The 11870-nt window shown below is 37.2% G+C and overlaps 1 non-coding gene across 1 annotated transcript; it reads left to right on the top strand.

The window, feature by feature from the left end:
• Nucleotides 1–11323: 11323 nt before the first annotated feature.
• Nucleotides 11324–11429, top strand: LOC145621748 (small nucleolar RNA R71). Its single transcript, XR_014108548.1, has one exon. It is a non-coding gene; the product is annotated as a small nucleolar RNA R71 (small nucleolar RNA).
• The last annotated feature ends 441 nt before the right edge of the window (nucleotides 11430–11870 follow it).

Here is an 11870-nt window from a genome sequence, read left to right as displayed (position 1 = left end):
TACTCATTCATGCCCCAATAAGCTATTCCACAAGCATCACTAAGAGAACACCCATGGTAACTAAGGAAACCATCTAATCTATCAAAGTAAGAATAAAAGGGTTCATTATCAAATTGAGGAAAAGATAAGCATGCTATTTTATACAAGGAATAAAAAGAAAAGCAAATAAAACCAAATAATATACAAGAACCTAGCTAATATAATCAACACAAACTAATGAACGCCTTAGTCCCCGGCAACGACGCCAAAATTTGATCGGGCTAGGATATGTCGTTAAACCATTAACCCTAATCAAATGAACAATTTATAAAACATAGACTTTACACTAAACTAGTTAGTGGCAAGCAAGGGTCGACCCACTGAGAAAGCTTTCTCATTTAATATCAAAATCACCATGCAAGAGTAAGAAAAGGGTATATTTTGTTGGAAATTGGAATGTAGACACTAGAACTATAAATAAACAAGTAAAAAGAGTGATTTAATCAAGATAAAACAACGCTAGGGATTAGGGGGGTTTCAAATATGATTGAAATGAGGGAGAACAAAATTAAACATCATGATTAACATACCAAAGAGTATAAAATCCTACCTAAACAATTCATTTTCATGCAATAGTTTAGGCAAACCAATAAAAGTTGTCTAAGCTAATTAGGATCATTTTCATGCATCCCATTAGGCACAAGCTAATCCAAGAATAAAGAGGCACAATACATGGAACTCCATTTCAATGACTCATTCTCATGCAATCATTGAAATAGAGGTGATCTAAATCTAGTTCAAATCATACTCATGCATTTAAACTAGAAGGCAATCAAATAAAGTGCTACAATAATTTCAAGTCAATAAAAATCATATCTTTCATTGATTTAAGGCATGTAATCAATCCACTAATCATCATTCATCCATCATTCAATACATATTTTACACCCCCCTTCCCCTAGCTAAGAAACTAGCCTAGAAAAGGGGGATTATACATGATAACAAAACTAAATGAAAACAAAACAAACATGAAGGCAAACATGATCAAAAACAATGAAAATACCAAAAGATATAATCCACAAAATAGCGAGAAATAAACAACTAGAGTGCAAATAAACAAAGCTAAGAGAAAGGATTAGAGATTACTAGATAGGCAATAGTAGAAAGATTAAAACTTGCAAAGTTGCTTGATGGATTGAAATGAAAGTTGAATCAAAGTTGCATACATGAAGATAACTTGAGTAATACTACACTTTCTCTCTCTAAGATTAGGGTTTAATTGTTTCTAAGATAAGGCTAGATGATCCACTAATCCACCCTATGACCTATATATATAGGTCCCCTAAAAGATACAAAAATACGAAATAAAAAAAAACTGAAACTCAGCGGTGCGCGCCTGCGCATATACACTGCGCGCCCGCGCAGATGTTGTGCGTGCGCCCTCTCAGATCTTGTGCGCCCGCAGATCTGTGGGTACGGGGAATTAGACATGGTAAACCTCTCAGCAATTTTTATTTCCGGGCGAAAAAAGGTCAAAAAATTCCAAAATTGAAGGCTATAATCCACGCTTTTTGAGTAATTTTGAGGTTACGGGGTCTGGTGGCGAAAAGTTTTGAACCTTAGGCGATACATCTTAGGGTCATATAATGACGTTTGGAACCATATATGACCCTTATATGTTGTACAAAATAGCCGTGGTAGGCTTTAGTTTACGAAATCGCTGCAAATTTGGATCGGGTAAATTGACCGTTTTTCGGCATATTGGATGGTTCCACCCACTCAATTGGACCCCCAGAGGGTACTAGGAACCATGGTAAACATCTCGACAATTTTTATTTCCGGGCGAAAAAAGGTCAAAAATTTCCAAAATTGAAGGCTATAATCCACGCTTTTTATGGAATTTTGAGGTTACGGGGCCCGGTGGCGAAAAGTCTTGAGACCTTAGGGGATACATCTTAGGGTCATATAATGACGTTTGGAACCATATATGACCCTTATATGTTGTACAAAATAGCCGTGGTAGGCTTTAGTTTACGAAATCGCTGCAAATTTGGATCGGGTAAATTGACCGTTTTTCGGCATATTGGATGGTTCCACCCACTCAATTGGACCCCCAGAGGGTACTAGGAACCATGGTAAACATCTCGACAATTTTTATTTCCGGGCGAAAAAAGGTCAAAAATTTCCAAAATTGAAGGCTATAATCCACGCTTTTTATGGAATTTTGAGGTTACGGGGCCCGGTGGCGAAAAGTCTTGAGACCTTAGGGGATACATCTTAGGGTCATATAATGACGTTTGGAACCATTTATGACCCTTATATGTTGTATAATCCTACATGCCTTGGCAAGTTTCTGTGTTCTTAGAATTTTCCAGATTTCGCATCATCTTTTCGATTCTAGTCATGAAAGATATTTCTCAAATTTCCTACGTGTAAAATTCCTAGGTATTGACTCATGGGGCTATCTCATGAGAACCTTTTAATGCATATGCAATAATGTTAATCAAATCATGCACATGAAATACTTAGAATTTTTCAAGTCTCATCCGCTCATTCTAAATAATTGCCAAAATAAATTTCAGGAATATAAATAGAAATCCTCTCCAGTGGAGTCGCCAAAAAACTGTAGGGAATATTTCAAGCATTATGACCCCAAACTTGAACCCCACTGTGATCATACACTAAAGTATGGTGGCGTTCCAAAGGGAAAGAAAAGAGAGCAAAAGAGTCTCCAACAAGTTTTAGGAACTTGTAAACCCAAAAGACAATCCAAAAGGACCATCAACTACTCCATAAGGTCTTGAACCAAACAGGGTCCGAGGATGAGGGTACGAATCCAATCTACAAAAGAAAGGACCCGCCCTATAAAATAGGCCTCTACTTTGTTCTGCTCGTATTCATGTGCGCTTTTCGAATAACGAACAAACATTATATTGAACCTAACCTGTTTATCTATGTTGGTTGAGTATTAATGCACAAATAAGATTATTATTGGCGATCACTTGAGTTAAAATCATATAAGCCTAAACCAAATTATTAATTATCTTATTAAGCGTGATTTCAAGTACAAATTTCCTTTAATAATCATAAAAGGTGTGATCAAGCAATAACAATAAAATAATATATCAAGCAACATAATAATAAGCATCATAAATATAATAATAATCATGTGAAGGCATAATAAAGCTCAATAATAATAGCAAGATCCTAGACATGATACTAACAAGATTAATAACAAATCCTATCATGTCATTAAACAATAAAGATCAAAGCTTTAAACCTAACATGGTACTAACATGCTATTAGGAATAAGAAATAATAAAGAGCATCCTAAACATGATACTAGAAAGCATTAAAATAACATCCTAACATGATACTAGAAAGCAATAAACAACATCCTAACATGATACTAGAAATAATAAATAATAAACATGCTTTCTACATTGAGAGAGAGTAATAAGATTACATACTTTGAAGCCTCGTACCTCTTTCTAATAACAAAATACACAAGTTTGTAAACTTCAATGAAAATAATAAACAACAATTAAATAATTAAGTTAAAATCAAATTAAATAAAGTTTTAACTAGTTTTGGACCAAACCCTCAGAAAATATCAAACCTTGCACGTCTAGGGCGAAGGCTGATGGGAAGGAGAACGGTAGGTCGTTGGGCTACCACCCCACCCAATCAAACAAAATTTGTAACTTAACAAACCCTTATTTAGTGTAATGGTAAGTCAAGGTCGAACCCAAAGGAATGGAGGTCAAATGCACGATGCCTAAGTTAAGCTATTCCGAAGTCTAGTAGGGGTTTAAGGTAGAAACTAAAGCTAAACTAGGCGATGCAAAAGGCTTTTACTAAATGAATGCTAAGGCACTAGGGGAATGGATCCACATGCATCAACGATGAAGTTCAATCAACTTGGGGAATTAACCAATCAAGTCAAGCAATGTGAGGGAAAACCGAAATTGCAACCAAGAGAGTACATCAAGCTATTCTCCTAGAGGTCTAATTAGCGTCAACTACATCAAACACTAGCTAGGAAACATCACAAGATATCTCAATCGAGTAAATGTAAGCCACAAATCAATGGTCCGTATCAATGTGAACTCACAATGCAATCTAGTGTGAATAACAAGGGTGATCAAGCCTAATCAAGCACACACATGCACAAAATCAATCAACCAATTTAATCACATCATCAACTCAATCAATTTCTCCCAAATTAATCTCAATTCATCATCAATACATGCTTCACCACTACCCTAGCAAATAAACTACTCACAATCCATAAAGAACAACAAAATCAAAGCTAAACTAATCATCATTCCCAAATTCATCAATTGAAATCAAATTGAAACCAACAAATTCAATCAAATCAATCAAACTATCAATTAACCAAATCAAACAACAATACTAATGAAATCAAACATTGAATTGCATTAAAGAGTAAAGAATCCTTACAAACTTGATAGAAATCAAATCAAATGAAGCAATCTTCAATCATCAATCATCAAACCCACACTTTCTCTCTCTAAAATCTAATCTAATCTAATTCTCTAATTGTCTAATTGTTTTTCTCTCTACCCAAAAATGGGTATTTATAAATACAAGGATTAAAAGAAAATAAAAGAGAAAAGAAAATAAAATAAAAGAGAAAAGGAAATAAAAATAAAAGGAAAGGAAAAGAAAAGAAATAGAAATAAAAATAAGAAAAGAAAAGGAAGGGAAAAAGAAAAATAGAAAATTAAAGGGAAAATGAGAAAATGATAATTCCCCTCAAGCAGGGCTCGAAACTGAGCTTCAAGGATGGGAATTAATCCCATGTTTCGCACCAAAATCGAAACCAACTGAACGCTTCATCATCAATCAATGCTTCAACTCGAATCCAGCTATGTGCGGCCGCATTCTTTGAATGTGCGCCCGCACCTGTTGAGGTACAAATGAAGTCGGAGCTGTAGAGGTGTTGCCGGAGGTGATAGGTGGCGCAATTGTTGCGGAAGCTTACTGGAGCTGCGCCGCTGCTTGGAGCTGCTTCAATTGTTGTTGTTGTGTGAGGTAGAAGGAGGAATTGGTGGCTGTTGATTGATGCGGGAGCTGCGGTGTTGCGTGGGAGGCTGTGATGATTTGGGGGTTCGATTGGTGGCGGAAATAAAGGGGTATTGGTGGTGAGAATTGGAGGAGGTTGGTGGCTAACTGGTGGCGGTTAATTGAGGGAAGAAAGGTGGTTTGCGTGGTGGAGTTGTTGGTGTTGCGTTGCTGCGTGTGCGGTGGTGTTGCGTGAGGTAGGTAGGCGCAATTGGTGCTGTGTGAAGTAGCTGCGCGAGTTGTTGCGGGGTATGAGGCAGCAGGGGCTTCATTGAGAGGAGTTGAAGTTGAAGCAAGGAGTGTGGGAACAGGGGAGTTGTTGGAGGAGTTCCTGCCTGCTGAGTTCACCATCAGCATCACCACCATGATGGTGATGAAGACATAGGAAAGCAGTAGCTATCACCAAATTGGACATTGGGACAAACACCTACAACACACATAAAACCGAGAAATAAAATAAAGTAAAATAAAACTAAAACTAACAAATAAAAGTAAAAGAAATAAAATGAAAATGAAAATAATAAAGGAAAGTAAATATAATAAAATGAAAATAAAATAAAGTAAGGAAAATGAAATAAAAATAAAATCAAATAAACTAAAATAAAATAAAACTAAATCTATAAAATCTAAAATAGAGAGAAAACAACTAAAATAAAGAAAATAAAAGAAATAAAAGAGAAAATACTAGAAAACCATAGAAATGCTCAAAAGCCGTAAAATAAGAGAAGAAAGGTAGAATAGAGAGAGAAAGCATAAAACCGAACATTTATTGAGCAAGAAAGCTATGAAAAGAGGATAAAAAGGACCTAAATGCCCATCAAATGTGTGCCATTTATGACACACATCAAATGCCCCCAAGCTTACCTTTTGCTCGTCCTCGAGCAAAACAAGACCAAGGGAGTAGAAATGACGAGCTTATTAAAACAAAGTAAACAAGACTCAAGCTAAGAATATACACTAAGACTCACTGTCGTAGGAATCACGGTTGCTTTTAGCTACAACAAGCCCTTTAAACCCCAAAGTCGCCTATGAGGACGAGTGAGGTCTCGTAAGGGTATCCTAAGAGTTGACCCATAACTCTCCACCAAACATCAATGAGGCAAACCATAAAAAAAAAGAAAGAAAATGAAATAAAAACAAACCTTTGCGAAATGAACCAACATAAAGACTATAATGCAAATGAATGACAATCTTTCTCAAGTAGTTAAGGTATGCATATTTCAAGATATCCAAGGTTGATTGAAACATAGGGTATGCTAGGCATAGGAACTAGTCATCACAATCCACGTTCATCCCAAACAATTTTACCGCGTTCTCCCTACTAGTCTCAAATCTCCCCTTAGTGAGTGTCCAAATGATTCCTCGAAGGAACCGGAAAAAGAATTATTTTTAGGCTACTCGACAATGTTGACTATGCATCCCCTTTCCTTAGGCAATGACCCATGATGCCCTCCCCCGAATAGTGACTCAACTATCTAGGTCAAAAGGTCTTTCCCCAAGGTTGTAACGTAAGGCAATAAGGGTGAAGGTAGGCTAAAATTTAAAATTTGGTGGTTTTCCTAATAGTGAAGCAAAGAATGCGCATATCTTTACACTAAGACTAAGTTGTCACCAAACAAAAACAACACCCCCAAGCTTACTTGAAGCTATACTCACAAAAATATATACAAAAAGCGTACACGCTTCTCCCCCAAGCTAAAACGAAGCATTGTCCTCAATGCTTAGAAGGAGAAAAGATACATCAAAATATTTTTGAATTTTTTTTTCATTTTTTCAATTTTTTTTTTGTTTTTTTTTTATTGTTATACGAATTTGCAATGTCCTTGCCTTATACTTAATTCGGACGGCTTTTTCTATATGCAACTTATTAGTCCATGCCTTTTATGAAGTTGGACGGCTTTTTCACAAAGATTTGCCATTATTCACAAAGAAAATCTTATCACAAATTTGCATTCATAAAAACCAAAACTCCAACTCATCTACCACAATCTCCATCTCAAATGATCATTATGCTTCACAAAAACCAAGAAAAATAGAAAATGAAACAAAAGGTCAAATAACTAAAGATATGGCTTGAAAAGAAGGGATAAGGCTCAAATGGTTGCAAGAAGGCAAATGTAAACCCAAAAATAGGAAAATAACAAAATATAACAAAAGTGAAAAATACCACCCCGAAAAATGTGCCTTTGTCCTTCCTAGATAGTTCGGTCTCGGGTTTGAGAATCATACATCAAGCTTTATTAGATAAGGTTTGCATAGTCAAGGATCCACGCCGCTCATTCAAGGAATGTTGAAGGCTAGAAAAACAAGTAACCTCACAAGGATGTGGCAAAAACTCACTAATGGTGTCAAATTGACTATAGGGAGCAACTACCAACATGCCACAAACAAGTAGAATCCGGCTTCATGATCCTCCTAGTTCAAACCAACTACCCTAGCATACACCTATCCTAGAGTCAACCGAACATAGTCTCAAACCGTGCATACCTTTACAACCTAGGAAGAAAATCATGCAAAAGACAAAGTCCAATGTACAAAGTCCAATTCAAAAGAAAAGTGAAAAATAAGGCCTCAAAATCATACCACAAAGAAAAATGAAAGAAAATAAAAGAAAGGGAAAATAAAAGAAAATAAAAGCAAAGTAATGGAACATAGAAAAGGAAAATAGGAGAAATAATATGAAATGGACTAGAAGGCAAGTTAAACACATAAGAATCCCAATTGACAAACAAGTGATCGATCGACATCATCGTCATCGATCCCAAACACATTACGTGTTAACAAGCATCCATCCTCGAACCATTCAACTTCCCTTAAACTAATCCTATTCTATGCAACCAAGAAAAATAAAGAGAAAAATAAGAAAGATCTCACCGGCTCCAAACTTAGCAAAAATTAACGAAGCAAGTAGAAACCACCTCGTTGCATTCCATATCCAAAAGCTTCTTCAAGAAACCAAGTAAGAAAAGGAAAATAAAAGAAACTATAAACAAAGAAAATGGTTAGTAACTTCAAAACAAAGAAAAGAAAACAACAAATAAAAGGAAACTAAACTAAGCAAAAAGTATATAGAACTAAAGGAAATAAAAGCTAAACTAATCAAAGAGTAAAAAAAGAATAAAAGAAAGGAAACTAAAGAAGCAAGAAAGTAACTAAACAAACTAAAGAACTAAACTAAACTACAAGATTTTGAATTAAAGGATTTTTGATGGTGAATGGTGAGTGAGGAGTGTGCACAAGTGAGGAGGGTTTGAGAGGGAGAGCGTGAGGTAGGAGATGAGGAATGAGGGAATGAATGAAAGAAGAAGGAAGAAGAAATAAAAGGGAACGGCTACAGGGGGGTGTGCGGCCGCACTTGTAGCTTGTGCGCCCGCACATGCAAGGTGTGCGCCCGCACACACCTGATGTGCGGCCGCACCTTGCTGTGCTTCTCCGTTCTTTCTTTTCCTCTTATTTTTGATACTCACTGACCACTTGGGTGCGCACATGAATCATGATGGTGATGAGGAACACCATAGGCAGTAGCTAAAATCATTTTCAAAGCCCTCAAAGTTGAAAATTCATGTGCTCACCACAAGAACTGACTAAGTATCAATTTCCTCCAACTTTCAAAACATGCATTTCCTATCTTTTCTCTCTAAAATTCTTACCCTTTTTTACCTCTAATTTCGATCGTAATCGAAAACATTCATGATAAGTGCCGCAAACACCTTCCATTCACCATGCATTCTCGAAGAAATCCAATCTCGCAAAGTTCACCTAAAAAAATCCAAACAAGTAGAAAAGTGAAAGCAAAGAAAAAGTAATAAAAGAAACCAAAACAAAACACAAAAAAAAAAAAACTCAAAAATCAAAAAGAAAAGTTAGAATCTCCGGGTTGCCTCCCGGGAAGCGCTTGCTTAAGGTCCTAAGCTCGACCCTTCCTCCAAATCATGGAGGGTCAAAGAACACCACCTTCTTCAAGGTAGTAGAAAGAACAAATTCCTCTTCAACTTCTAGCAACTTCTCGTTGTTGCTTGATAAGCTTTCATACAAAGACCTTTCAAATGCGAGCTTTTCTTTCCTCAACTTCATTCTCTTTCTCTTTTTCTTAGAAGCTCGGGCTCTTTTCTTTGTAAATGGTCCTTCACCATCTAAACTCATAGAAACATCACCTTCATCTTGAGGATGGAGTTCAAACCAATGAGGAATATCAACTTCCTCCTCGTCCATAAGCTTGGGAATCATCACTTTATCTTCACTAACCTTCTTGCAATCACAACTCAAAAGCACATCATCATTATTCTCAAGAAAATCGGTATGTGAAGAATCAATTGTGCATGCATCATCAATAGGGCGAGGGGAATTAACACACATAATTCCTTTTACAAGGGACAAAGACTCATGTGTTGGTTTCAAATCAAAACTTTCCTCATTCTTACCAATTCTCAAGGTAATACGACCTCTCTTAACATCTATCAAGGCTCCCGAGGTGGCTAAGAAAGGCCTTCCTAAGATGATAGGGATATGTTCATCTTCCGCAATCTCAAGCACAATGAAATCAACGGGAATGGTGAACTCTCCTATCTTGAGAGGAACATCCTCAACTCTCCCCTTAGGAAACTTGATAGACCGATCGGCCAATTGAAGGGTCATATTGGATGGAAGGAGTTCACCTAGCTTAAGTTTCTTAAAGACGGAATAAGGCATGATACTAACACTAGCACCAAGATCACAAAGAGCATTTTGGAACAATTTTCCTTTGATTTTGCAAGGTACGGAGAAATTTCCGGGATCCTTCAACTTTTGGGGTAAGTCGTTTTGAAAAAAGGCACTAAAGCACTCCCCTAGATTCACCGGTTCCACCAAATTGCAATCTCTCTTACCGCTCAAAATTTCCTTAAGAAACTTAGCATAGTTTGGCATTTGTTCTAAAACATCGGTAAAAGGAAGAGTAAGATGAAGTTGCTTAAGCATGTCGATGAATTTCCCAAATTGCTCATCCAATTTATGCCTATTGTGCCTTTGGGGGTAAGGAAGTCTAGGTTTGTAAACCTCATCTTGCTTTCGCTCTTTCTCCTTAGTCTTATCATTGGAATCCTCACTCAACTTGCTAGGCTCTTCATTCTTATTCTCTTCACTCAAATCATTCTCTTTTTCACTCTCCTTACTCTTCTTAGGAACACTCTCTTTAAGGACCTTACCACTCCTAGTGGTCATAGCACACATCGGTTCCCTAGAATCAACTTCTTGAGAGGGAAAAAGAGATGGACTAGCACAATCTTTCAAAGGGTTGGCTAGTTGAACGATTTGGTTCTCAAGCATCTTTCCATGAGTAAAAAGGACCTCAAACATTTTATTACAAGACAATGTGAATTCATTCAACATCTTAGATTGATCCATCATGAAATTTTCTAGCCTATTCAATTGGGATTGTTGAGTAAAGAAATCATCACCTTGGCTTTGAGTCTTTGGAGTAATTTGGGGTGGGGTATCTCTTTGAACATCATTTTGAAAATTTCCCCTACCTTGATTACTCCAATTACCCTTACCATGATTTTGGCCGAAATTTTAATTATGGTTACCATAACCTTGGTTATGATCCCCATATTCTTGGCCATAGCTTTGATCATTACAACAAAAGTTGTTATGGTTACCACAAAATTCTTGGGTCACACGGTTACCATTATCACTCTTTTGGTTGTAATTATCATAGCTCCCATTATTGTGATAATTCCTATTCCCAACAATCTTTTGAGCATTAAATCTAGGTCCAAAATCATTATTATCATCACAATTCACACGCACATTCTCATATCCATCATATCTATCACAAGGAACATTTGAGCAATTAGAAGCATCATGATCATTCTTGCCACACATATCACAAACCAAGCATTCTCTAATCATGCAACAAGAAGCAAAAAGAGGGTTAGAGTAGGAAGATGTACCTCTCCCCTTAAATTGGGAGGGAAAACTAGAAGCTTGTGAAGGACTCTCGAGCCTGTTCTTGAGAGAATTCACCTCCTTTCCTAACTCCGAGACCATTGTGGACAATTCGTTGATGACATAAGATTGATCGGTTGAGCAACTTGTGCTTGTCGATTCCCTCTCTACATCATGCCAATCCATGTAATTCCTTACCACATCATCTATTACATCCACAACCTCTTCTTCCGTCTTGTTCATGATTGGCCCTCCGGCTCCGGCATCTAGGCTCGATCTACCTTGAAAGCTCAAACCACTATAGAAGATTTGGATCACTTGATATGTTGGAATTCCGTGGTGAGGACATTCCCTTTGGTAGTCCTTGTACCTCTCCCATGCTTCATAGAGATTCTCTCTAGGCAATTGCTTAAAACTTTGGATTAAGGCTCTAGCCTCCGCCGTCTTCTTTGGTGGGTAGAAACGGGACAAGAAAGCTTTTGTGACATCATCCCATGTCTTCAAGGAATTGGGCTTCACTTCTTTGTCTAGCCATTCCAAAGATCTTCCTATGAGAGAGAAAGGGAACAACTTAAGGCGGATAAACTCTTGAGAAACTCCATTGACATTGATAGTGTTGCAATATTTTTCAAACTCCTTAAGATGGTTCAATGGGCTCTCGTTCTTTGCCCCACTATATTGTCTCCTCTCAATTAGGGTGATCATTGCCGGCCTAATTTCAAAATCGCTTGCCGGTGTTGTAGGTGGAGCTATGCCGCTCTCATACCTATATGCACCGGGCACTCCAAGTTCCTTCAAGGCAACTCTTGAATTACCTCCCATGGCTAGGGATCTAAGCACACAAAACTCAAAGAAAATGTTAGTAGCACGGCTACAAG

This window comes from Chenopodium album, chromosome 27, assembly GCF_948465745.1.
Source record: "Chenopodium album chromosome 27, dcCheAlbu1.1, whole genome shotgun sequence".
NCBI classification, from domain to species: Eukaryota; Viridiplantae; Streptophyta; class Magnoliopsida; order Caryophyllales; family Amaranthaceae; genus Chenopodium; species Chenopodium album.
This window is presented reverse-complemented; position numbering and strand designations above follow the sequence as displayed.